Genomic DNA, 27,744 nt, shown 5'->3' with positions numbered 1-27,744 from the left:
AGAGTTGGACACGACTGAGCGACTTGACTTTCTGCTCCCTAGCTTTGTAATAAACACAAATACTGTGAGCAGTTCATGGCAGTTCTAAAGAACTGTGGGTACCTTGAGATCCTATTGTAAGCTATTTAAGCAAAGACAATTTAAAGTGATTAAATGCTTTATAGCAATAAAGCTACTAGGGAGGCAATTTTTATTCCACCAGATTGCATTTTTCTATACACAGTATAACACTTGCACACACTTGATCTTCAGCTTATTTTTATGATGTCCCTAGTGAACAAAGTTTGCATACCTTTATGAGACTGCTTGAAAATGTAATTAAACTACGTGAAGAATCCTCAACCAGAAGTGAATGTATTTTATGTTCTACCCATTTGACTCACTCATGGTGATTGTGGGCATGCTATGATTTTGAGTCAAGAATACACTCCATTTCATCTTTTACATATTTACTATAATCCTGCACAGTGTGATGAGTTTAAAATACATATGTTCCTGAAATTTCCTATAAAGCAAATCTTGCTTTTTCAGTGGCTTTATGATAAATCTGGAGATGTGCTTCTTTGGGAAGAGAATGATGTAAAATTCTCCCATAATTCTCTTAAAGTCAGTTAAAAGGAAAAGCATTTCTATAAAATGCTATTCAGATATAACACAAAGCACAAATCAAAAAATTCCTTGGGTAATTGTTGTTTGATACAGTAACTGAAAGGCATAAATGGAAAATGACAGCTTAGCTAAAAAGAACACACAGAACCAAAAAATAATGACTTCTATTAACTCTGTTTCCAGGATTCTATAGGCTGCTCTGTTTACTTCTCTGGTTTTCACAAAATACAAGGAAACAGAATTGTTTTTACTGGTGGTATCAGTCAGAATCGGGCAGATTACGCTGCAAAAAGAAGCAACCTCCAAATCTCAGAAGCTGTGCTGCACAAAGTTCCATGTATCACACACTTTTGATTTCCAAAATAATTCTGCTGGGATCTTTGCTCATCTTAGTCACTCTGAAACTCAGGCTTCATTTCAACATATGAATGGAACAAATCATGCACTAACTCTTTATTCCCACACATCACTTCTCCTAAGATTTCAATGACCACAGCAAGCTATGGTTTTCCCAGTAGTCATGTACAGATGTGAGAGTTGGACCATAAGGAAGGCTGAGTGGTGAATAACTGATGCTTTTGAATTGTGCTCGAGAAGACTCTTGAGAGTCCCTTGGACTGCAAGGAGATCAAAGCAGTCAATCCTAAAGGAAATCAACCCTGAATATTCATTGGAAGGACTGATGCTGAAGCTCCAGTCCTTTGGCCACCTGATGCATAGAGCCAACTCATTGGAAAAGACCCTGATGCTGGGAAAGATTGACGGCAAAAGGAGAAGGGGGCAGCAGAGGATGAGATGGTTAGATAGCATTATCAACTCAATGGACATAAGTTTGAGCAAATTCCAGGAGATAGTGAAGGACAGGGAAGCTTGGCATGCTACAGTCCATGAGGTTGCAAAGAGTTGGACTCAACTTAGTGACTGAACAACAAAGCAAATCAGATGGTGGTGCTCATAGTAGGAGGTGAGGGTAAAGTTCTACATGAATCTTAAAGAAAGAAAGATGGAAATATTAGGTGAACCACACTATTGACAGCCAATTCTGTGTTCTAGCACTTAGAGTACATCATGAAAAACGCTGGACTGGAAGAAACACAAGCTGGAATCAAGATTGCTGGGAGAAATATCAATAACCTCAGATACACAGATGACACCACCCTTATGGCAGAAAGTGAAGAGGAACTAAAAAGCCTCTTGATGAAAGTGAAAGTGGAGAGTCATTTAGAAATGACTAGCAAGAAGAAAATATAACAAAGACAAAAATTCCATAACAAACATGAATACATACAAGTGATAAATGGGGTCATATTAAGTGCAGCTTAAGGGTCCTCAAAGGTCAACTTCTAGATACTGAATCAAGTATTTGATTAATACAAACTTTAGGTTGGTCTGATTTTCTGTATAAAGAAGTAAACATATGCCATAATTTGCTGTGTGCTGTGCTTAGTCACTCAGCTGTGTCCAAATCTTTGTGATCCCTTGGATTATAGCCTGTCAGGCTCCTCTATCTATGAAATTTTCCAGGCAAGAATACTGGAGTGGGTTGCCATTTCCTTCTCCAGGGCATCTTCCCAACCCAGGGATCAAACCTGCGTCTCTTGTGTCTCCTACATCAGCAGGCTGATTCTTCACTGTGCCACCTGGGAAGCCCCATGCCATAATATACTTCTTCTTAATCTCTATATGCCCTGCTAGTTTTTGAAAGATCATCAAATAACCAGATTTTCCAGGTTCAGATAGGATGAGAAGGATTTAAAATGCTAAAATCTATATTCTCAGAACATTGATCAATATTATTCATTCCATAATTCTTCCATTTTTACATTCACTTCTTCTACTTTTGACAACATGGATGGACCTTGAAGGCATTATGCTAAGTGAAATAAATCAGACAGAAGAAGACATATACTGTATGATCTCATTTATCTGTGGTATCTTTAAAGAAAAAAAAGCCAAACTTTGGGACTTCCCTGGTAGTCCAGTGGCTAAGACTCTTGGCTTCCAATGCAGGAGGCCCAGGTTCGATCCCTGGTCAGGGAACTAGATCCCACATGCTACAACAAAGATCGTACATGAGGCAATGAAGTTCTCCAGTGCCACAACTGAGACATAGTGCGGCAAAATAAATTTTTTTTTTAAGCCAAACTTTGAAACAGTAAAATGGTGACTGCCAAGAGCTGCAGGATGAGGGAAATGGGGAGATGATGGTCACAGGGTACAAGCTTCTAGCTATAAAATAAATAAGTTGTGAGACTCTAAGGCACAGCATGGTGACTACAGTTAGGATATAATTAAATATATAATATAACCCTCTTATATACTTAAAAGTTGCTAAGAGTGTAGATCTTAAAAAATGTTCTCACCATAGACCCCAAAAATGTAATTATGTGAGGTGATGTGAGGTGATGAACATGTTAACTAACATTATTGTGGCAATCATTTCACAATATATACATGTGACCGATCATCATGTTGTACATCGTAGACTTACACAATGTTCTAGGTCAATTAAAATGCAATAAAGCTGGGAAAAAAATAAAGTGACTGTGTATTCTACAGCACACTTTATACAAGATTAGCACACAACAATCAATTGCATTTGTATATACTAGCAGTGAACACTGGAAATCAAAATTAAAACCACAATAACATTTGCAATTGCTCCAAAGAAAATAAAATATGTAGGCATGAATCTAACAAAATGTGTACAAGATCTATATGCTGAAATATAAAAAGCATTGATATATGAAATTGAGAAAGACCTACAGAAATGGAGAAACATATTGTATTCATGGATTGGAAGACAAGACACATGCAAGCTGTCAGTTCTTCCTAAATTGATCTGTAGGTTTAATGCAATTCCTAGCCAAATCTGAGAAAGGTTTTTTGTAGACATAGATGAGCTTATTCTAAAATTTATACAGAAAGGTATGGGACCCAGAATAATTAAAACAATCTTGAAAAGGAAGAATAAAGTGGGGGAACCACTCTACTTGATATTAATCCTACTATATAACAATAAAAACTGGATGCTGTTCATAGAGGGATAGACATAGAAACTGATATAAGGAAAGAGACAAACTAGGAACGGACCCATACAATACCCAACTGATGTTTGACCAAGGTGTAAAGGCAGTTCAATGGAGGAAAGATAGTTATTTTTAAAATGATGCTGGAGCAACTGGACATCCACAGGCAAAAAGTGAACCTCAATCAAAATCTCATGCCTTATATAAAAATTAACTCAATGAATCACAGATTTAAATGTAAAACTTAAAACTATAACACTATAAAATATAGGGGAAAAATTGACCTAGGGCTAAACAAAGCATAACTTATATGCAGAGTACATCATGAGAAATGTTGGGTTGGATGAAGCAAAGCTGGAATCAAGATTACTGGGAGAAATATCAATAACCTCAGATATGCAGATGACACCATCCTTATGGCAGAAAGCGAAGAAGAACTAAAGAGCCTCTTGATGAAAGTGAAAAAGGAGAGTGAAAAAGTTGGCTTAAAACTCAACATTCAGAAAACTAAGATCATGGCATCTGGTCCCATCACTTCACGGTAAATAGATGGGGAAACTGTGGAAACAGTGACAGATTATTTTCTTGGCTCCCAAATCACTGCAGGTGGTGACTACAGACATGAAATTAAAAGACACTTGCTCATTGGAAGAAAAGTTATGACAAACTTAGACAGCACATTAAAAAGCAAAAACATTACTTTGCCAACATAGGTCCGTCTAATCAAGGCTATGGTTTTTCCAGTAGTCATGTATGGATGTGAGAGTTGGACTCTGAAGAAAGCTGAGCGCCGAAGAATTGATGCTTTTGAACTGTGGTGTTGGAGAAGACTCTTGAGAGTCCCGTGGACTGCAAGGAGATCCAACCAGTCTATCCTAAAGGAAATCAGTCCTGAATATTCATTGGAGGGACTGATGCTGAAGCTGAAACTCCAATACTTTTGCCACCTGATGCAAAGAGCTGACTCATTGGAAAAGTCCCTGATGCTGGGAAAGATTGAAGGCTCGAGGAGAAGGGGACGACATAGGTTGGATGGCATCACTGACTCAGTGGACATGAGTTTGAGTAAACTCCGGGAGTTGGTGATGGAAGTCCATGGGGTCACAAAGAGTCGTACAGGACTGAGCAACTGAACTGAACTGAACTGAAACAAAGCATTCTTAGACTTATTGTCAAAACACAATCCATAAGAGGAAAAACTGACTAATTGGACCTCCAAATTGAGGTCCAAATGTTTGTTCTATAAATGCTTAGGGGAAGAGGATGCAATCTGGGGGAAAACATTTGCAAACCATGTATGCAACAAAGGATCGGTACCCAAGTAAAGAACTCTTAAAAATTGACTGTAAGAAACTATTCAGTTAGAAGATGCCAAGATATATGAAGAAACATTTCACTGAAAAGGATATACAGATGTTAAATACACACAACGAAAAATAGCAGCTGTCATTAGGCATTAGGGAAATGCAATTTAAAACCACACTGATATATATATATATATATATCACTGTACTCCCATCACAATGGCTACAATGAAAAATAATGACAACAACAAATGCTGACAAGGATGTAAAGAAACTGGATCTCTCATTCACTTCTGGTGGGAATGTAAATAGTGTAGGCACTCTATAAAAGCATATGGCAGTTCTTACAAAACTAATCATGCACTTGCCATACAATCCAGGAACTGTACTATTGGGCATTTATTCAGGGGAAATGAAAATTTAGGTTATGCAAAATCTGTAGACAACTGTTCATCGCCCCTTTATTTGTAATTGCCAAAATTTGGAATCAATCCTGATATCCTGCAATACATGAATGGTCAAACAAGCTGTGATACCTCCATACCATGGAATACTCCTCCGCAGTAAAAAGAACAAACTCTTGATATTGGAACAACTTTAATAGATCTCCGGAGAACTATGTTGAGTGGAAAAAGCCAACTTCCAAAGGTAACCTATGTATGATTCCATGTAATATTCTTAAATGACAAAATTACAGAGATGGAGAACAGTTTAGTGGTTGTCAGGAAGAGAGGGACAGAAGATGAGTAACAGTGGAGACCCTTGTGGTGTTGGCACTGTTTAGTATCTTGACTATGGTGGTGATCACATCAACCTACACGTGATAACTTTTCTTAGAGCTGTACACACAGGCAGATGGGTGCATATAGAATTGTTGAAATTGGAATAAGGCAGATAGATGGTACTGATGTCAATTTCCCGTTTGTAATATTGTACTGTAGATATGCTCTGCCAGGTGGCCCTGTGGTAAAGAATCCACCTGCCAATGCAGGAGACATGGATTCGATTTCTGGGTTGGGAAGATCCCCTGGAGGAGGAAATGGCAACCCACGCCAGTATTCTTGCCTGGGAAATCTCACTGACAGTGGAACCTGGAGAGCTACATACAGTCCATGGGGTCACAAAAGAGTAGGACAGGACAGTGACTAAACAACAACTATAGATATACATGATGTTATCATTGGGAGTGAAAGGTATTTGAGATCCCTGTGAATTATTTCTTACAATTGCATATAAATCTATGATTATCTCAAAGTAAAACTTCTTAAGAATGACTATGAGATGGTCTATGCTTGATCCCCCATTTAATAAGTAGAGAAAAATAAAGCATAGAGATAATCATCAGTTTAGCTTGAAAAAGACCTGGTACGAAGTCTAGGTTAGGACCCACGTTGGAGTTCCCAATTCAGAAATCAAGACTGGAATGAATATAAGGACCACCAGCATTTACACTAATGAAGAACCTTTCAGAGCATTCCAGCACCCCCTTATACAGTTGCCAAGTGTGCAAGATATCCTGAGCAAAAACTGCCCAGTTGAAAAGAACCATTTGATCATAATAAATCATTGGAAGCTTTTAAGCCACTAGGTTTGGGGATGGTTTGTTATGGAGTAATCAGAATACTACATCAAGCGAGGGGAGCCAGTGGTTGTAGCCAAATAGATGAGTTGTTAAATCTCAGTGAGTCTACTGATTTTTAATACTGGGATCTATGCTTGTCCCCGTCTGTTCCCTGACACCCATTTTCCTGAATACTCTCTAAGCATATTGGGAATGATGATGGGGGTTAGGGGATGCAGATACAAAGGAAATTAAACAACCAGTCCTTGGCCTTGAGGAACTCAGTATAGTGAGACAAAACATCAGTGCCTTAAGTGGCATGAGAATGGTTATGAGGCAACAAATCAGCAAGTTCAAACTAATATAGTATAGCACAAATTGAATGCATGTGGTAATGTATGGCTACCTAGGTAGCAGGATGGAGCTAGACATTTTGGGCCCTGAAGGCAACATTTCAGAAAGGGCCAAGTTTTCTTTGTTAACACTGAAATAAACATCCCCAGCAATTCAGGGCTAGTTGGATGATATTAACACTTGTGAAGAAAAAAAAAAAAAGACAACTTCCAGGGATAATTATTTTTGTTTTCATTCTCCTTTGTTCTCTCTTCGTGATATATGATATGGTTTTGGCAAGGACAACTGCTCTGAGCATCAGTTTCCTCATCTATAGACTGGCGATAACAGCCAGAGAGCAGTGAGTTGAAAGTCAGGAAATCCTAACTGGAAGGTCAAATCTATCTAGCGCGGCCTTCCATACATCAGGTCTCCCGCTCCCTCCTCCATCAGTTTCTTCTGTGACAGGAAGAGGTTGATTAGAATGGTCCAGAAGTTCCTGCCAACTTCAACACTTGAGGCCACGGACAGATCATTCGGTTTGTTGTGAAAGTTTAAAAAGTAATGATGATGCATAGGAAAGTACTCTGTAAGCCATAAAGTGGCATGTTGATGTTAAGAGTATCAAATATAAGGCAGTTCCACCTTGAAAAAATCCTGCAGCTCTCCTTTAAATTTAGGAGCTCAAAATATAAATGGGTACTCTCTGTCAAGGCACCGCTTTCAGGCCCTTAGAGAATTCTGATAATTTGTACCTCTTGCTCATGGAATAAACTCAAATCTGGACTAGTCCATCTCGGGTTCACCAAGGGGTCAGCAGTGATATTGCGATTTCACGGATGGGTTCTTGGTGAGCCACTCCCAAGTTTTCTTCAAGACACCTAACAGTCACTGGAGACCCTTTCCCTGGGTCTTAGGAACTCTCTTGGTGGACGAAAGCAGATTTCTAAGTCGTCCCTTGTCCCTCCACAGACACACACTCATCGCCATCCTGCCTTGAAGGGCACCAACGTTTTGTCACTTTACTAGCCGCGATGTGGATTTGAGATACACCCCGAAATGATCAGCAGCCTGCTATAGGGCATCATTTTCGAGGCCAATTCATCCCGCGTCCCGCGCGCCGGCTGGGGACCAGACCAGGTGCACGCAGAGCGGCCGTGGTGCCGGAAGAGAGGGCGCTGAGGGCTTTCAGCAGGGAAGTCGGAGGGCAGCCGGGGTCATCAGGCCGTGAGCAAGCGGCGGGGAGCTCCTAGGCGCCTCCAGCGCGGAGCGGGAGGAGGGGCCGGAGGAGATGTGCGGTCCCTTTAAGACCCCAACGCTCGCTTAGCCAGAGGAGCGGGGGTTGGGGGGTTGGGGGGGTGGGGGGGTGGGGGGCGGCTGGCGCTGCGTGATGGGAAAGTCGCCGGCTGAGCCTCACACTTTCTCCCGATTTCTTAACTTTCGGGTCGGGGGATAGGGGAGAAAGCGGCGGTGTCCGGGAGGCGAGGGGGTGCGGGCTTGCAGCTGCTGCGTGGTCGCGGACTTCCCGCCCGCGCCGAGCCGCCGGCCTCGCTGGCCAACTGGGGAGCGGGCGGCGGGCGGGCAGGTGGCCCCGGGCCGCCGCACCCGCGCCTTGGCTCTGCCCCCGGGAGCCGAGCGAACCGCTGCTCCCTCGTGGTGTGAGGGCGGTGATGTTTTTCCTCCCACCCACTTTCGAGTCCCCCCTCCCCCCTCGCACGCACTCTAGCTCTCGCCACAACCTGCGAATCCCAGACCTCGGAGGAGCGCCCCGGGGAGCTTGGAACGCCTGCACGCGTGGACCACGGAGGAGGCCGGTGGCCAGGTCAGTGAGAGGTGCCTGGCGCCTGCTTTCCCACTCTTCCTTTCCAGCCTTTGCGCAGGTGGGCCGTCTTCCCCCACGGCACCACAAACTTCCCCGAACCTGCCACCCCAGCCGGCTCCCTGTTCCAGCTGCCCGCGGCCCGGCTGGAGGCGGGGCCCAGGGCGCTGCACCAAGGTAGGTGGGTGGATGGGGGGGGGGGGTCGGCTCCCTCCGGATTCGAACTCGCCACTCCCGCTTGGCCTGCTTAGTTCCAGGCTCTGGAGCTGCGGGGAGGCCCCTTGGGTAGCCATCTAACAGGTTCTGCAGTCCCCTTAGTGATCGCCTGTGTCCCGAGTCTTTTTTGCTTGCTTGCTGAAGTGCCCTGGACCAGTAGGTGGTTCCGAGGTACTCAAGTTAAGGAAACAGCAGACGGGGCTGGAGGCGCCTCTGTCCTCCTTGTGGACATCTGCCTCATTTTCTGGCCCGGACCACTGGGGTCAGAGTTGGACCCGCTAAGCTCAGGGTGCAACGCAGTATTGCCAGAACTCAGGGCCTGGAAAGCCTGCCTTCTAGTTCCTGTCGGCCCTGCCACTAACTTTATGAGAATGGGCAGTTGAGTTCTCTGGGCTCCAGGATGCCCATTTTGAAGGTGGAGTTGTTGTGGGGAATCAAAAGGAAATGATAGATAGCATGGTGTTTTGCAAACCAAACTCCAGTCGTTGTTTGTCCGTCATAGCGACGAAGGCATCTCAACTCAGACCAGAGACACCCTGGCCTTGAAGCTGCCATTTTTCAGAGCCAGCCCACCGCCAGTGAATGGAGCTTTTCTTGTTGGGTGGTAGATTGGGGAGAGGATTTTAGCTGATGGACTCTGGCCTGCGACTCCAGTGTCCTCTTACTGTTTGTCCAAAAGAGAATTGTTACCCTGGGGGCTGTCCCACAGACAATAGTGCATGTAAGATTACAAGGGTAGTGAAGCCTCTAGGAAGGATTAAAGGAACACTGTGGGGCATGAAGAGCTGGCTGACCTGCCCATCCTTTAGCCTTCCTTTGGGAATGTCTCTGATTCTATTCTACCCAGGAGACCTCTTCTGAGAACGGACACTTGGCGGCCCAGATCCCTTGCAGTCACAGCCAGGCAAGGAGCCCTTGATCCCCTCCCTTGTTGCAAATGAACTTGGTGAATGCTTGTTTTACGAAGGCACCTTAATGGGTACATTTCTTTAGGATCTTACGTGTTTCTTAGACTCCTATAAAGCCCACTCACCCTCCCCAGCTCAGCAGCGTTGGTCTCAGAATTTTTGTTTTCTTTGTTGTTTTCTTGTTGGAGCCTGGCTTTCTCCCAGATATGTCAATGGCTACATTTCTAAGTAACCTGTAAAAGAGCCAGTGCAAGTTCAATGGCACAATGGCCTGTGTGAAGCAAACAGAGAGTTAATGCCGAAATAACTCCAGTTAACTGGGTCAAAGTATAATTTGAAAAATTAAGGACAGTTTGGCTCTTTGCAAGTGTAAGAGTCGGCATGTTTGCTGAGCAATGCTCACTCGTGTTTATTGCTGCAGCCCCAACAAATGTCTTGAACTGTTCTCCTCCCCCCAAAAGAAAAAGTTAAAGGGATAAAGAGAAATTTAACAGAGACCTGGGGAGGGAACTCTTCTAGGTTTATAGCTCCATACAGAACATAAAGGCAGGACCTCAGGATCTTGTAAATCAAAAGTGATTATTTATAAAGAGATTCATTTTCTGATGTTCTTCAGCCCAGCCAGGGAGGCCACACAGATGACAGGAATGCCAAAAGAGATTAATTGCTCTCTAGTCACCAACTTTTCTCTTTGCTCATACCATTAGTTGAGACCCAAGAAAAGCAAAAAAAAAAAAAAAGAAAAAACAAAAACCAAAACCTAAGAGCCGTTTTCTTGCCAGCTTGAGTTATGAGGCAATGCTACTGTTCACCAAATCACCCAACCATTGTACAAGAAAAACAATCCAGTTGGTTCTTGCATGGGGAGACCCGAAAACCATGGCTTCAGAAATCCCCCCTGAGAGCCATATGTGATTATGATAAATTGAATTTCAGTGGTTTAAAAAAAATCTTTCTCCTTTGGAGACTTGGGGGATAAGCTTATTAAAGAAGGCTCGGGAAGAACCTCACTGGGGTGAGTCGCTGTGTTAAAGCTGTTCATGGAAATGATTTGCTTCGAGGGAACCTGGTAACTCTCAGAGGACAGAGATGGACATTCTGAGTGATTGAAGAAGGGCCAGAAACTCCCAGACGGGATCTGGTCATCAGAACCCAGGTCTTTTGAGGGCTATGAACATGTCCCAGGAAAATTTAGTTGTCGTTTAAGGAGCAGGAAGGAGGTAGAGCGGCAAACCGGTCCTGCAAATCCTGGCTGATAGCATAAATTATTCTCTATGACCAGTTCTGCTTTGGTTACATACTCTTAATTTGAAACCATGGATTTTAAATTATCTGGCCAACTTCATAATATTTAAAGTAAGAGTGGTGGCATTCACATCGTGGCCCAAGGACAATTCAGTTCTCCAGAATGATCATCTTGTATTCCATCCAGCTCTCTATACTCAATATTTAGGTTGGACCTGCTGAAAAGATTGTTGAACTCACTTCCCATCCAGTGTTAATCCCAGACTGAAATATGGTGTTTCTTGAATTATTTAAATATTTTCAAATCCCTCTTTGGAAGAGTTTTGCCAGCTCTAAAGTCGATGGAAATGACCTGTGGCTGGATATAATCTATAGCAAACCTTCTGTGTTCTAAGCCTCAAAAAGCTTTCCACTCCTGAGACTGGAAATGCAGTTCTCCTATTTTTAGGAATGATAGGTGCTTTTGGGGTGGTCTTTTGCGTGGTGATGCAATGTGAACATATTACCTACTTAAGTTTGCCCAATATTCCTTAAATGGTCCATTTAAAATTTCCATTTCACAGGGGACTTCATGTGAGAGGAGTATGTCTGAACCATTCAGGTGCTTACATCACATCCATTTGCTAATCACATCTGTCTTTTCCAACATAAGTAGCCAAACTGAAAATCCTTATAGATCTCATAAGAGACACAGGCGAAACACTGATCAATGCTTGCCCCATCCCTGAAGGATTAAAAATAATGATAGTCTTGAAGCTAAGATCAGTTGACTTTCGTTTCAAAAATTGTTTGGGTCACTGCCTATTATTTTTATCTTGTTTGCCAAAATGGCCGTTTTGCAAACCCCAGTTTCCCTTTTCTCCCAAAGAAAATCTCTTGAGAAATCAACTTTAATTCCCTTAGAAATGAGGATTTCAAAGTTTATTTTTTCTTTCCTATGACTTGCCTGTAAGGATTTAGCCTTAGCGTTGGATAGGAATGTATGTTAGTCCACTTACATTTTCCTCCACAGTCTTTGCAAGGCAGGAGAGGCCTTTTCTTTCTTTGCAGGAAAACAGTGCTTATTACACATGTAAATTCCCCCAGCCCTTCCCGCCCCCCAGTAGGTTAGAAGCCTGAGATAAGAGGTCTCCATCAGTTCCAGTAGATCTGTTCTAAGTCTTTTTGTCTGCTTTCTTCCCAACAGCTTGAGTACACGGGGCCCTGAAAGTTTCAAGTTGCCTTTTGCACTGGCTGGAATGAGAAAAAAGTGGAAGATGGGCTGCATGGGAGGCATGAGATACATCTTTTCCTTGTTGCTGTTCTTTCTTTTCCTAGAAGGAAGCAGAACAGAGCAAGTAAAACCTAAGTGTCTTGAGTTTAAAAAAAAACAAGATACTTTCTTGTCATTTCTTTGAGAAGGTGCTTATAATCTGAAGAGATTGCGAGTTAGCCCAAATGTGGCCCTGCCACGAATCTAAGAAAGTGAATGTTACTGGTTTATGTGTGAGTTGATAAAAGAAGGAGAGCTTTGAATCAGGCCAATGAATTTGGGGCTGTTTTTCTGATTATCATATAGTTTTCAACTCATAGAACACATGACACATTAGTTATTTTCCGTTTCCTGTTCTAAACTGTACAAATCTCATTCCATTTTATGTAATTCTAGAAATATCTGACAGATGAGCTGGATTTTTTCCCAAATTTCAGACTCTTCCACAAAGGTTTTCACTTTATGAAAAAGAATAACACAGAAAAGAAAAAGAAAAAAAAGTAAAGCAGGCTCTGCCTATTCTCTTCTGCCGAAAAACGAAGAAGGAAAAAACCTTCACACGAACTGGATTGAGATGAAAAATCCTTTGAGGAAATTGAGATTCCAGGGACCGTGAGCAAATTGGATGCCATTTGTTGAACGGAACGTCCCTGCAAAGCCAGGGAATATTTCTAGAAAGTCAGCGATCCGTGTCATGGGCTGACACATTGGAGAAAGCTGAGTGGCAGGAAAAGGGGGGTAATTAACCCTCCTTGCGGCCACATTTGGGAGACTTATGAGTAACCATTGACATCTCTGCCCTTGTTAGGAGCTGTCTGCCTGCCTTTGCCCACTGTGAGCCTCACCTTCTTTGGGCCATTTGCAGCCACCTCCAAGGTGGACCCTGGCTCTGCATTTGAAGGAAAAGCCCTCTCTCTAGTTCCCCTTTTTGGCTGCATCAAAAGAAGCACAATGTGGAACTGGTCCAAGACGGCGCATTCTCTGCTCCACTGAACTTATTCATGAGAAGGAAGTGTGTAAGTATGCCTGGTAGGAACTGAAACAGCATCTGAAGCCCATCACTTCAACACGTATCCCCTTTATCAGTTTAAGTTAAATATATTGGACATGAGGCTCTCTGTTAGGGAGAACAGTGCCGAATCTGTTCCACTGTTACCTGTTTTTCTGCTTCACTATGGTTTTCATAGTAAAGTGAGTCTCCTTCCTGGGAGAAATGGGGCTTTTGATTAGGCTTTTAAGCATGAGTGATCCATTGTAATCTCGTATGATTGAGACACAAAAAAGGAAGTTTGAGCAGGGCACAGTAGGAGCAAGAGAGCTTAAATCAGCCTCTTCTCTTGTAGTCCTCAACCGACCTTCTTCTGCTTGAATACGTAATCCACCTCAGAACCCTCGTCTTCCAGAAGTTTGCCTTGATTTAAGTGGATGTGAGAGAAAAGTCCAGTCCATTCTCAGCTAAGCTCACAAGCAGCTGGACTTAAAACTCCTTTGTTTCTTAGGGAGAAACTTCCCTTATGGCCTTGTGGCAGCATGGGGAAGCTTGCAACTCTTAGGAGACAATCTTCTCTGGGAAGCCTTCCATATTAATGAAGAATTGAGTAATATTGTCCATAGAAATAGACAATTAGAGCTTAATTGACAAACCAAAGAAAAAATGTGATTGAAAACTGATTGACAGACCCCAAACTATCACTCTCTAACATTTCCTACTGCCTGTGAGTCTGTCCCAAGCCCTTTGGATATTCAATTGGTGTCAAAATGATTATGTAACAGATGGCCTAAGGGACCAGTTCTGGGCTAGTATTTCCAGCTTATAGTCAGATAATGAGGCTTAGGTCATCGTCATTCCCTAAATGAGCCCTCAACATCATTCTTTGGGGCCTGACCCAAGCTAACTGTCTCAAAGATATGTGCAAAGTTATCTCCACTAAAAGGAGACTCTAAAAGTCTATGCCTTAGGTATGTTGCCTCGGCACACATACACACTCACACACCCATACACTGCACACACACATACACTGCATGCACCGAAATTTATATTGCAGCTCTACAAGACATTAGAAACACTAGGAAACGGTTGCATAAATGATCCTTGTAATGCATTCTCATGCTACCAAACACTCCTTATTGCAAATGATAGCCCTGGAAAATGCTTATATTAGCTTATTTTGAAATTTCTTAAATTGTGAAATGAATACTACTCACTGAACAAAATGATGTGAAAGTATCTGAACTTCATAAAGAACCTGTTTCTCTCAACTCCCATTCCCGCACCTTAGGGATGACTGTTACTATTAATAATAGTAATAGTTTTCTGTTTCTTCCATGCTGTTTTCTCTCTGTGTTATCAAAACATACATATCTATAGGGATTTTTTCTTTTACAAAAATTGGATATTATATATATATATATATATATATATATATATATATATATATATTTTATTCCTTATAACTTGCTTTATTCAGCAGTGTGTCCAGGACATCCTTCCATGTCAGAACATTTCAGTGTAACAGTACCATGTTCATTCTAATGCCTACATAGTACCCGGTTATATGAGTGTGCCATGGATTGTTTAGATAGTCCCTATTTGTAGATATTTAGATTGTTTCCAGTTTTGTTATTACTATAAGTAAGGCATTAGTGAATGCCTGAAAGCACTTAAGCAAGTGTTTGTGAGTAATTGTCAGGTCAAAGTGTATGCTCAGTTTTAATCTTGGCAAAAACTGTCAAATTGTCCTTCCAAAAAAAGTATCAGTTTACACTTCCACCATATATGTATGCATGTCCATTTCTAATTCCTTCACTAAAAGTATTCTTATTCGCTGTATTCATGGGCCAGTTTACTAGAGGAAATCCTATTTCAGTTGTGCTGTGAGAGTTTCCTGTTACTGGAGTGTATTCAATTACTTTTAATTCAATTGTATTTCTCCAGTGAATTGGCTATTTTTCAGTTGGGTTGCTTGTCTTATTGATTTGCAAAAGCTTATTTATTAACATTTTGTTATTTCAAATGTTGTTATTAACCTTTTGTATTTCACGTATTGTTTTCCCAGTCTGCCATTTCATTCAAACTTTGTATAAGCCATATTTTCCCATATAGAAGTTTTAAATTTTTGTGTAGTCAGATCTGTCATTCATTTCCTTTATGGCTTGTGGATTTCTTCTTATTCCTAAGAAGGTCTTTCCTACTCCATATTCTTATATTTTTTCTACTGCTTCTGTAGTTTGGGGTTTTACCCATAGTTCTCTCTTCTACCTGAACTTTATATTCATGCTTGGTGCACAGTGAGGCTTCCCAGGTGGCTCGGTGGTAGAGAATCCACCTGCCAATCAAGGAGAAAAAGGTCCAATCCCTGGGTCAGGAATATCCCCTGGAGAAGGGCATGGCAGCGCCACTCCAGTATTCTTGCCTGGAAAACCCCATGGACAGAGGAGCCAGCCTGGCAGACTACAGTCGATGGGGACACAAAGAGTCAGACACGACTGAGCATGCACGCACACACATGGTGTGCAAGAGGGAACTAATTTTTTATCTCTGGGTAGTAGTTTCATGACTGTTATTTTGTTCATTTTTATACTTCTGTTTATTCCAAAGATTTCACAATTGGCAATATTACTTTGACAACAGGAAAAAGTCCTTTGAAGTAAAAGAAAATCAGGATTCCCATATTGTGCTGTTGAGTTCTAGAGAAGAGTAGGTATAGGAATGGAAGAAGCAAAATGAGGGGAAAAAATAACAGAAAAAACTTCAAGAAATGTGTAAGGATCATAAAGTTTCATGTCGCTCCTTGCTGCCTGATACTGTTTTACCCAAGGAAGCCAAGGTTTTTTCTCACTCATGGGCTGGTTTGAGTATAAGCATGTTGGTCAAGACAGATGCTCGGTAGCCTGTTTGCTCTCCCATTTTAGGCATCAGGATGGAATGAGGGGTGACGCTATTATGGTCAAAGACACTCACTCAACTGGTGTAGAATCTGAGGAGGTCTGGAGGAAATGCTTTCAAAGCAGAAAGCTGTTTGCACAAGGAAAAGTAGAAGTGGGTGCTGCCACTTGCTAGTAGCTAATTAGCCAGAGTTACCTTGCTCTCACAGGAGGGAAAACCCGCTCAGGAACCCGGGAAATATGGACAGTGCCATCACAGTGGATGAATGAGCCATTTATGGCTTATATAAAAGTTTGTTCCTGTCCAAAAGCAGCGAGGATGGAGATCTTTAGCTGGGAAAGTGTCTTTCTATAATTCCATTATGCTCTATTGTTAAAGTTGTAGTCAAAAGAGGCCAGGAAGTTCTTTTGAAGTTCAAAGAAGCATAATATTCAGTGCATAATATTCATGCAAATGTAGGACAAAATGAGCTGAAGAGTTTGCCTCTTTTGGCACATCTGACTTAGGTAATGAACTATTGATCAAAGTGAGGTAGAATAATTGAGTTGTTAAGAATATTTAATCATATATTTCAAATGAACCAGCCTGTGCCAAGGCTGGCAAAAGTCCTTGGGAGAGAAATGGTTGGTGTATTTCATGGCTTCTGTGCCTGCTTTATAAGATGGGTTAGCTGGATCTTCCGAGGGACTAGATTCTCACTCATTTTTCTCCTTTGGAGAAAAGCTTCTAACATTTGTATTTGGCTGAAAATGGGCCTCTGAACTTCCCAGGAAGGATGAGTCCCCAAAAGATTGCAGAGAAGGAAGAAGATAGTGAAATTTTGAGACACAGGAAGCATGGTCTTATGGAGCCTACCCAGAGCCTCTGTATTGTGAAAGTCAAGGGCTTGAGTCCTTCACCTCCAGGTTATCACTTGGACATTTGAGGTGATTATTTGACAAGACAAAGAAATGAGCAGAAGAATAGACATATTCACATCATAGAAGTTCAGATAGGTAGAAGTAGAGTAAATGAGAATGCTTTAAAATTAGCTTAATGCCTTTCAAGGTATATTCTTAATTATTTTTTATGTTGGGAGGGACCAGTGGTGTTGGCTATGGAAACTCTGGAGTCCACTTTGATCCAAACCCCAGATCCACGACTTCCTTACTTACTTTGGGAATGTTGCTTAATCTCTCCAGCTTTAGTGCTCTTATCAGTACAGTAGGGGAAATAATAGTGTATTGATTGTAAACATGGTCATCTAAAGACTCGATCATATTGTGCACACAGAGGGCTGTGTGACAGTGGCTGGCACACAGTTTTAATGAATGGTAGCTTCCCTGATGACTCAGACAGTAAAGAATCTGCCTCTAGTGCAGGAGACCCGGGTTTGATCCTCGGGTCAGAAGGATCCCCTGGAGAAGGGAATGTCAACCCACTCCAGTATTCTTGCTTGGAGATTCCATGGACAGGGGAGCCTGGCAGGCTACAGTCCATGGGGTTGCAGAGTCAGACACGACTGAGTGACTATCATCGCACAACACAGCAATTAGAGTAACCTCTCTACAGGCCCAATGATATATCACCTTAATTTTCTAATGAGAAACTTGAACTGAGTGAGGCCAAGTGGACTTGTACAAAGCCAGACAGCATTCCAGCACACCAATGCCCCAGTCGGCCAGGCCAAGTGACTTTGTACAAAGCCAGACAGCAAATCCAGGGCAGCACCAGAATGAAAACCCAGGTCTCCAGATCCGCTGTTCTGTTCACAACACCAGTTTGTGTCTAGCAGTTCTTTGAGGAAGCCAGTGCCTTCTCTTGAATAGAAGCCCAGTGCTTTGCACATGTGGAGAAGGAAATAGCAACCTACTCCTGTATTCTACCCTGGCGAATCCCATGGACAGAGGATCCTGACAGGCTACAGTCCATGGGGTCCCAAAGAGTCGGACACAACTGAAGTGACTTAGGATGGCATGCACAGCTTTGCACATGGCAGCCACTTAACATGTGAGATGATCTGAGTAGATGAATAAAGAACTTTGTAATCAGAATTCCAAAGACAGGCAGTATACTATTTGGGAGTTAAAAGATAGAGTCTAGGACTAAAGTTATTCTGGAACCTAAATAAGCTAAGCCAAAGGAAATGTGTGAGGAAGGCTAAAAATATGTGCCTTTATGTGCATGCTTCTTAGATTTCCCTGACTTATCAGAAGGATTGGAATGCCCTCATAGTCGAATGGAGAGAGAACTGTGCTCTAAGTCAGGAGACCTGGCTTCTGGTCAGTTCTATTGCTCACTGTGTGGTGTTGGTTGAGTCGTTCACGCTCTCTCTGAACTAAAGATTCTCTACTCTCTGAGAGGAATTCTTCCCTTCTGGACAGCAAACTAAAGGATGGGAGAATAAGGGGTTGTGCAGCAGGGAGGGCAAGGGAAACCAGAAAAATGAAAGTGGAAGTGTTAGTCCCTCAGTCACGTCCAACTCTTTGGACCCCATAGACTGTAGTCTGCAAGGCTCTTCTGTCCATGGGATTCTCCAGGCAAGAATACTGGAATGGGTTGCCATTTCCTCCTCCAGGGGATCTTCCCGACCCAGGGATTGAACCTGTCTCCTGAATTGCAGGCACATTTGTTACTGTCTGAGGCATCAGGGAAACCAAGGCTCTGTCTTTAGTATTTGGAGCACACCTGGACTTTTATCATTGTCACAAGGTCTTTGCAAAAAGCGTTTTACTCATTTAAGATTTATAGCGTGCTACTTCCCAAAAGAGTAGATATAGGTTATATATGAAAGAATGGGATTCCCTGGTAGATCAGCTGGTAAGGAATCCACCTGCAATGCAGGAGACCCTGGTTCAATTCCTGGGTTGGGAAGATCCCCTGGGGAAGTGATAGGCTACCCACTACAGTATTCTTGGGCTTCCCTGGTGACTCAGATGGTAAAGAATCCACCTGCAGTGTGAGAGACCTGGGATCAATCCCTGGGTTGGGAAGATCCCCTGGAGGAGGGCATGGGAACCTACTCCAGCATTCTTGCCAGGAGAATCCCCATGGACAAAGGCACCTGGCAGGCTACAGTCCATGGGGTCACAAAGAGTCGGACACCCAGTGCATCACAGCATATATGAAAGAATAGTTGCAAGATAACTTTTTAAAAGCTGAAGCAAAAAAATAGAGGCCATCTGACCGAAGTAGAAAGGGTAGATATTTTTAACACCTGATTTGGTATCATGAGGCTTCCCAGGTGGCTCAGTGGTAAAGAATCCACCTGCAATGCAGGAGATGCAAGAGATGTGGGTTCCATCCCTGGGTCAGGAAGATCCCCTGGAGAAGGAAATGGCAACCCACTCCAGTGTTCTTGGCTGGAAAATTCCATGGACAGAGGGGCCTGGTGGGCTATAGTTTATGGGGTCTCAGAGAGTCAGATACAATTGAGTGACTGAGCATGCACAAAGGTTGATACATTACAGTATTCATGTTTCTAAGTTGGTGTATGCTTCCTGAAAAGATAAAAAAGAGAAGCTTTCCATTGGTTGGCAAGAGAAAGGTACAATTTCATCTACCTCCCACTTATTCAAATGGTATGAAAGAAGAATCATATTTGGCATTTCTCTATTAACCCTCTGTAAAGGAATAGGGCAAACATTAAATTATAGCTCAATATAAGTTTTTTTATAAGTGCTAAGTTAATGTAGTCCAGATAGTTTAACTTTGAATGATATAAGCTAATCGAAGGCTAGAACATGGAAATGTTATACATATGGTTGTTTAATATGTCTAGTAGACTGCATTGTCAATTATCAGATACCCTAAGCAAAGTTTACATCAACATGATTTTTTTCTATTTAAAAATAGATGTCATTTTTCAACATTCAGAAGAAAATAAAAGTATTAGAGAAACAAAAGTCATTGGTAATCTCAACATTTATGTTAATCATGGTTAATTGGTATATAGACTTAGAGTCTTTTTTTTTTTTTTTTTTTTGCAGCTACACACACACACACACTCATATGTGAGCCTCCATGGTGGCTCAGATGGTAAAGAATCTGCCTGCAATGCCAGAGACCCAAGTTCTATCCCTGGGTTGGGAAGATCCCCTGGAAAAAGAAATAGCAACCCACTCCAGTATTCTTGTCTGGGAAATCCCATGGATAGAGGAGCCTGGTGGGCTACAGTCTATGGGGATCACAAAAGAGTTGGACATGACTTAGCAGCTAAATGACAACAACAACACAAAAAATTATTTTATAAAAATGAAGCACTCAGGCAGGGTATGTGCCCAGTAGTGGGATTACTGGGTCATATGGTAGTTTATTTCTAGTGTTTTGAAAAGAATCTCTATACTGTTCTCCATAGTGGCTGTGCCAGTTTACATTACCACTAACAGTACAGGGGGGCTCCCTTTCCTCCACATCCTCTGCAGCATTTATTGTTTATAGATTTTTTTTATGATGCCCATTCTGATTGGAGTGAGATGATACATCACTGTAGTTTTGATTTGCATTTCTCTAATAATGAGCAGTGTTAAGCATTTTTCCATGTGTTTATTGGCTATCTGGGTGTCCTCTTTGGAGAAGTATGTGTTTAGGTCTTCTGCCCATTTTTTGATTGAGTTGTTTGTTTTTCTGATATTGAGCTGCATGAGCCATAATTCAAAAAGACACATGTACCCCAGTGTTCATTGCAGCACTATTTACAATTGCCAGGACATGGAATCAACCTAGATGTACATTGACAGATGAATGGATAAAGAAGTTGTGGTACATATGTACAATGGAATATTACTCAGACATAAAAAGGAACAAGCTTGAGTCAGTTCTAGTGAGGTGGATGAACCTAGAGCCTGTTACACAGAGTGAAGTAAGTCAGAAGGAAAAAAAGAAATATCATATATTAATGCATATGTATAGAATCTAGAAAATAATACTGATTAACCTATCTGCAGGGCAGGAATAGAGATGCAGACTTAGAGAGCATACTTGTGGACAGAGCAGGGGAAGGAGAGCGTGGAATGCACTGATAAAATACTGTTGAAATATATACATTACCATATATAAATAAGCCAGCTAGGTGGAAGTTGCTGTATAACATGGGGAGCTCAACCCAGTGCTCTGTGACGACTTAGAGGGGTGGGAGGGAGGCTCAAGAGGAGGGGACGTATGTATATTTATGGCTGATTCACACTGGTGAATGGCAGAAATCAACACAGCATTGTAAAGCAATTATCCTCCTATTAAAATTTTTTTAAATGAAGCACTGATTCATCATGGATTCTCTAAAGTGCACCTGTAGTGGAGATTTAGCCTATGTTGTCTGAAGTGAAAACTGGATAAGTTAGGTATCAGTTGTGGGGCACACAAAGTTGATTCTGTTGTGAAAAGTTCAAGAGCACAACTTAAATTCTTGACCAAATAGTAAGTAAACCTCCTTTAGCAGAGATTTGTGCAGCTGAGGTGCTGATAGAAAGAACAATTTGTTTTTTTCAGACAAGAGATTTAATTTTTTGCCCAAAGTCCTATGCCAGATGACAAGAGATTATTTTAGCCAGAAAAATTATTCAGATCAGGTTTCACCAGTTGAGCAGCCTTTCTGTAAAAGTATCTCCCATGGCCTTGAGAATACCATCAAGTCTCAGTTATCCATGTTAATGGGAGATAAAAGGGCACAATGAAGTGAAATTTCATGGAAAATCTTCATTTCTCAACTTAGCCAATGATGTTGCCTTGCTCAACTCTCAAACCTCTTCAAAATATGGACCTTTTCTTCTCATTGAGTTTGCCCACCTGCTAGTAGAAAAGCTAGTAGAAAAGGCGGGTAGTGGGAAGCCCAGGCTGTGCATAGGCCACTCAATATATATTAAGTTGAATTAATTTTGGACAAATGATCCAACAAGTAGGAATAAGATAATTAACTACCAGATAAAGAGAAATAAGCTGTATACTCAAAAGTGAAGGACTTGGGTTTTTCTTGACTTTCTGCTTTCACTGGCTTCGGTAGCCTGAAAATGACGTCTTAAAGCCCTGAGGAATTCTGACTGAGACTTCAGTTCTAGAAACCCAATTTCCAGAGAAATAGGACATTTTTTTTCTGTAATGACTGCTACATCATGCCCTTTGTCCTGCTTCAAGTTAGATAAATGTCTAACAGAGAAGTACTTATGCTTTTAATTTTTTCTTCACTATTATAGTAGCCTTTAAAAAAATACTCCAAAAGGAATTTGTTTACTTGATTTGTCCTCTTATATAATGAACAGCAAAGATTCATCTCTCCCTGTCCACTGACTGTGTGTGTTATAATAAAATAAATATTATTGTAGTACTTAACATGATGATGTGTCTACAGTAATAGCTCTTATCGAAAACTGTTCATGGGAACGTTTCTTGCCTTTAGACTGGTGATGAAGTTATTGAACTTTTGACCTGGTGCTCGGTGCTAGACAGTAATGGTTGGGGAAAACATTGATGGCATAGAAGCACATCTTTGTTGTTTACTTTTTGTCATCATTTCTGTTAACAGGGGCCCTTAAAGTATCAGGGATTATCACTTTCAATTAGGGCCACATGAACCCATTTGAAAAATAGCTGTGATGCTACAGGTTGAAGGTCCATCTCAAATGTTCATTGAAATTCCCTTGGGACCAAGTTCTACTCTACAGATACCATGAGTCAGTGGTAAGTCATGAAGTCTCTGGACTTTGCAGGTGGCTCAGTGGTAAAGAATCTGCCAGTGCAGGAGCCACAGGAGACAAGGGTTCAATGCCTGGGTTGGGAAAATCCCTTGGAGATAGAATATGGCAACCCACTCCAGTATTCTTGCCTGGGAAATCCCATGGACAAAGGAACTCAGCAGGCCACAGTCCATGGAGTCACAAAGAGTTGGACATGACTGAGAGACTGAGCACTTGAAGTCTCCAGATGGTATCGCTCAGGTACTGGCAAGTGATAAGTTTACTTTGCTTACTTGCGTCTCCTTCAAGTTGGTGAGGTATCACTGTTTCAATAAAATCAACTCACTTGTGCTTCTTGTCCAAGATAATATACTGGAACTTGAGGTGTGGTCAATGTTGCTGTGTAACTCATGAAAGTTTTTTAAAGTTCAGACTTACAAGAATGTGCTGAAATGGACTTTATCATAGTTTCTGAAAATTGAGCATTGTTCCATGCACTCATGGAGAAATCAGCTGTAATTCAGCTAAGCACCCAATCTTGGACAACCATGGTAAAACATGTCTTAAAGATTATAGTTAAAAAAAAATTATAGTATTTACTTTTGCTATGTAGTTGAAATCAGTGTCAGTAATTGCAGAAGTGTTGTTTTATAGCACCAGTGATATTACCGTTTAGCTCCTTGTCTCTGCCTTCAGTTCCTGAATTTGCTCCTTCCAGGAATTTGTGGATTTCTCTTTGGAGCATAATTAGCCAAATCCCATGTTGCTGAGGTAATGGGACCAGAGTACTTGATGCAAACCACTATGTTTGCATTTATGGTCAGGTTTTGATGCATAGTTAGTTTTTGAGTAAGATGTTTTCATCCTCAAGATGCATAGTTGGGAAGACACTAGTATGGCACTAGTGGTAAAGAACCCGCCTGCCAATGCAGGAGACATAAGAGACGTAGGTTCAATCCCTGGGTCAGGAAGATCCCCTGGAGGAGAGCATGGCAACCCACTCCAGTATTCTTGCCTGGAGAATCCCATGGACAGTGGAGCCTGGCGGGATATAGTCCACGGGGTCGCACAGAGTCGGACACGACTGAAGCAACTTAGACCTTGACCTAGTATTGTAATGTGAGATAAATGCCATGTATTGTGAGAAAAATGCTGATGGGTATAAAGAGAATGAAAAAGAACTTTTAGCTGAGTTACTCTTCTCGTCCCATCTCTATTTCATAGCTCTTGGAAGCATAGGCACTATTTCATACTTTATAATCTGTCCTTGAGATAAATACCAAAAAATGCAAAATGAAGTCTTCCAGTTGTATCGTTTCCTATAGTCATTTGAGTATGACTTGGCTTCACTACGGACAACACCTGATTCTTTAAAAGGTGAGCAAAGCTGTGTTTCCAGGTAGGGTGGGAAGGGTGGTTTGAGAAAAAGTTAGGCAAGAATGTGTGGAAGCCCTTTATTTTTTAAGTTCTAAAAGTGGGTGACATGCACTTTACACTCATGTAGCAGGACAGGCAAAATGCTACTGTGGTTTCAGTCCTTGGTTCTGAGGCCAGCCTTCTTAGATTTGAATCCCACCTCCATACCTTGACTACTTATGTCAACTTAGGCAAGTTACCACACCTCCCTGTGCCTCATGTCTAAAATGGGGCTAATAATGGGATCTAGCTTGTAGGGTTGTGGTAAGAATTTTTGAATTCATGGATGTAAAACCCTTAGCTTATAAGACATGTTCAACAAATTTTGTTGTTATTTTTCTTATTACTGTTATCATCATGCTCAAATGGCTCAGTGTTCTTCAGGACCTGGTTTCTTGGCTTCTTTTTACCTTTATCTTCTACCTCCTTATCCTTGAGCCAAATTTGGAGCAGGCAAATTCAGATCAGTCAGTTTCACACATTGTCTAACAGTACCCTGTCTAGAGGCTGAATTTGGGGCAAACAGAATCTGTTGGCTGAAACAAGTTATTTGGATCATCTGTGGTTGTCATGAATAGTGGTGAGCTCAGATATATTGAAAGGATCCATTTAAGAGTTTCTGTAAAGACATCTATCTTAAAGATATTTTAGAGAGGTGATAGCAACTTGTTTAACAGCTGTAGATAAAGAATACCCTCCTTGTGGCATTGGTGTATACTGTTCCTTTGGAAATTGACTTGCCTGTAAGTTAGAATCTTAGCAATTTGGAAATGAGTTTTAAAATACGTAAATGCACATGAAACCCACATTTTGATAGCTTGCCTTATTTTGGTGCTTGCTTAGTCTTTCAGGGGTGGGTCCTTATCTTTTATTATCCCATCTCTTTATCATCCAGAAAGGAATAAATCACCCAACCATGCAGATCACATTGCTAATAATGAAAGCTCATCCAGTTTCATATTTGAAGTAGGTAGTTCTCATGTCAGCCTCTGAGGGAGCTGATTATTTCTGGCAAAATAATCCAGAATCAAATATGTAATACACAGGTTCCATCTTACTTTGCAATGTGAATTTAAATCAACAAAGTAATTTCCAGCTTACCTCCATCCAAGTATTAGCAATTGAAGAACCATACAAGGCAATTTATGCCAGCCTAATAATACCACCTAAATAGCCTCCTTCATGGATTTGCTTCTAAGTGTATACTCAGATTTTTCTGAAATGTCTAGGTAAGTTGTTGATATGAAAGGCAAATAACTTAGGTGTTTTAAAGATTATGAATTTATCAAATTTATTTTAGAGAAACGGTCATTCTCTTCTCACCAGTATGTGGAAGTTTGCAAAAGGTGCCTAATTTATGTTTATTTTGGGAAATTCATGATTTGTCTGTCTTCAGTTAAACATGCAGGGATTGTTAAAAATATTTCCTACTTCATTCTATAACACTGTGGAGCAGAGGTCTAATTTGTGTATTTACCAAAAAAATTGTATTCCTGAGACTTGGGTGAAAAATATATAACTTTTGCCTACAAAGTAATTTTGATTTTTCAGAGTTCTTTTAATCAATAAATGGTCTTGAGCACTTACATTTAGTCCAGAATGTAGCTTAGGATAATAATATTAACAATAATAATGGTAATATCATAAAAAGAGAAATTAAAAGTTACTGATAAAAAAAATATATTGTTTCCATTTTCCCTCACCAAATTTGCGAAGTTTTAAGCAATTAAAATATCCAGTGTTGGACATTTTCACACACTGCAATTGGGAAGTAAATTAGTGCAGCTTTTCTGGAAGGCAGCTTGACAGTATAGATTGGGAATTTAAAAGCGTTCATTACCTTTGACTCAATAAATCTACCTCTAAGAATTTATATTTAGTAAATAACCAGTATTACATACATTAGTGTATATGCAAGGATATTTATTTTTTGTTTATTTTTTGGCCACACCTAGAGGCATACGGCGGAGAAGGCAATGGCAACCCACTCCAGTACTCTTGCCTGGAAAATCCCATGGATGGAGGAGCCTGATAGGCTGCAGTCCATGGGGTTGCTAAGAGTCAGACACGACTGAGCGAATTCACTTTCACTTTTCACTTTCATGCATTGGAGAAGGAAATGGCAACCCACTCCAGTGTTCTTGCCTGGAGAATCCCAGGGACGGGGGAGCCTGGTAGGCTGCCGTCTATGGGGTCGCACAGAGTTGCACACGACTAATGTGACTTAGCAGCAGCAGCAGCAGCAGAGGCATATGGGATCTTAGTTCCTCGACCATGGATCTTCTACTGTCTCCTGCAGTAGAATCTGCACAGAGTCTTAACTACTGGACAGCCAGGGAAGCCCCTATATACAGGGATATTTATCATGGAATTTTTTTAAAACAAAGAAAAGGACACAAATTGAACCCTCAAATAGGGGATTGGTTAAAGAAATTATGTTTCAACTGTGTTAATGAAAAATCATGTCACTAGGCATGTAGTATAGGGGGAATATTTAATGGCACAAAAATGTACACAATGTGTTAACTTTAGAAGTAGTTTATAAAATGTATATTGTTATATGTTGTTAATTATATAAATAGAAAACTTTATATACCTTTATGCACAGAAGAGAGACTAGAAAGAGCTTGTAGTTTCTTAACATGTAAAAAGCTTAGAAGTTGTCACTCCAATTGTCACAAGAACAAAGGCTTAAGGAAATGAAAATCAGCAAGTCCTCTTAAAATCACAGAAAATTGAGGTCACAGGGCAAACTGCCTTGTGGTTTTTACCTTGAAAACTGGAAAGACAGGTGAATACAATCACCACTGCTGGATCCTGGTTGGAGCACTTAACGGGTAATCAGGTAATCGACTAATTGCTGGAGAAGGAGCATGTTCTAGCTTCAGAGAGAAAAACTCCTTTTTGTGAGTTTTTACCTTTAGGATCCCCACCAGGTTCTCAGGTTTGGTGAAAAACTTATAATTGTTATAGGTAGAGGAGGGGGAAATGTAACCATTTAAAATAAGCCTAGAGTTCTTTATTCTCATTAACTAAGGCCTGGCCTCAGTTGAGTTCAGTTCAGTCGCTCAGTTGTGTCTGACTCTTTGCGACCCCGTGAACCGCACCACGCCAGGCCTCCCTGTCCATCACCAACTCCCAGAGTTTACTCAAGCTCATGTCCATTGAGTCGGTGGTGCCATCCAACCATCTCATCCTCTCTGGTCCCCTTCTCCTCCTGCCCTCAATCTTTCCCAGCATCAGGGTCTTTTCAAATGAGTCAGCTCTTCGCATCAGGTGGCCAAAGGACTGCAGTTTCAGCTTCAACATCAGTCCTTGCAATGAACACCCAGGACTGATCTCCTTTAGGATGGACTGGTTGGATCTCCTTGCAGTCCAAAGGACTCTCAAGAGTCTTCTCCAACACCACAGTTCAAAAGCATCAATTCTTCGGCGCTCAGCTTTCTTTATAGTCCAACTCTCACATCCATACATGACTACTGGAAAAACCAAGGGAAATGATTTTATCTTAGACTAACT

General features: G+C 41.3%; 2 long non-coding RNA genes and 1 other non-coding gene across 3 annotated transcripts in view; 2 read left to right on the top strand and 1 right to left on the bottom strand.

Moving 5' to 3' along the window:
• The first annotated feature begins 2,576 nt into the window (after positions 1-2,576).
• TRNAW-CCA (transfer RNA tryptophan (anticodon CCA)) lies at positions 2,577-2,649 on the top strand. Its single transcript has one exon. It is a non-coding gene; the product is annotated as a tRNA-Trp (tRNA).
• Positions 2,650-8,233: 5,584 nt separating this feature from the next.
• On the top strand, positions 8,234-13,222 carry LOC139181694 (uncharacterized). The gene is made up of 2 exons (XR_011565464.1): positions 8,234-8,658; positions 12,211-13,222. It is a non-coding gene; the product is annotated as an uncharacterized lncRNA (long non-coding RNA).
• The window catches only part of LOC139181695 (uncharacterized), an 83,636-nt gene continuing 67,822 nt past the window's right edge, over positions 11,931-27,744 (bottom strand). The window contains exon 3 of the long non-coding RNA XR_011565465.1: positions 11,931-12,337. This is a non-coding gene — a long non-coding RNA (uncharacterized lncRNA). The remainder of the gene's footprint in view (positions 12,338-27,744) is intronic.

This window comes from Bos indicus, chromosome X (genome assembly GCF_029378745.1).
Source record: "Bos indicus isolate NIAB-ARS_2022 breed Sahiwal x Tharparkar chromosome X, NIAB-ARS_B.indTharparkar_mat_pri_1.0, whole genome shotgun sequence".
Classification (NCBI taxonomy): Eukaryota; Metazoa; Chordata; class Mammalia; order Artiodactyla; family Bovidae; genus Bos; species Bos indicus.
Note: the sequence above shows the minus strand (reverse complement) of the source record. Positions and strands in the feature narration are given on the sequence as shown.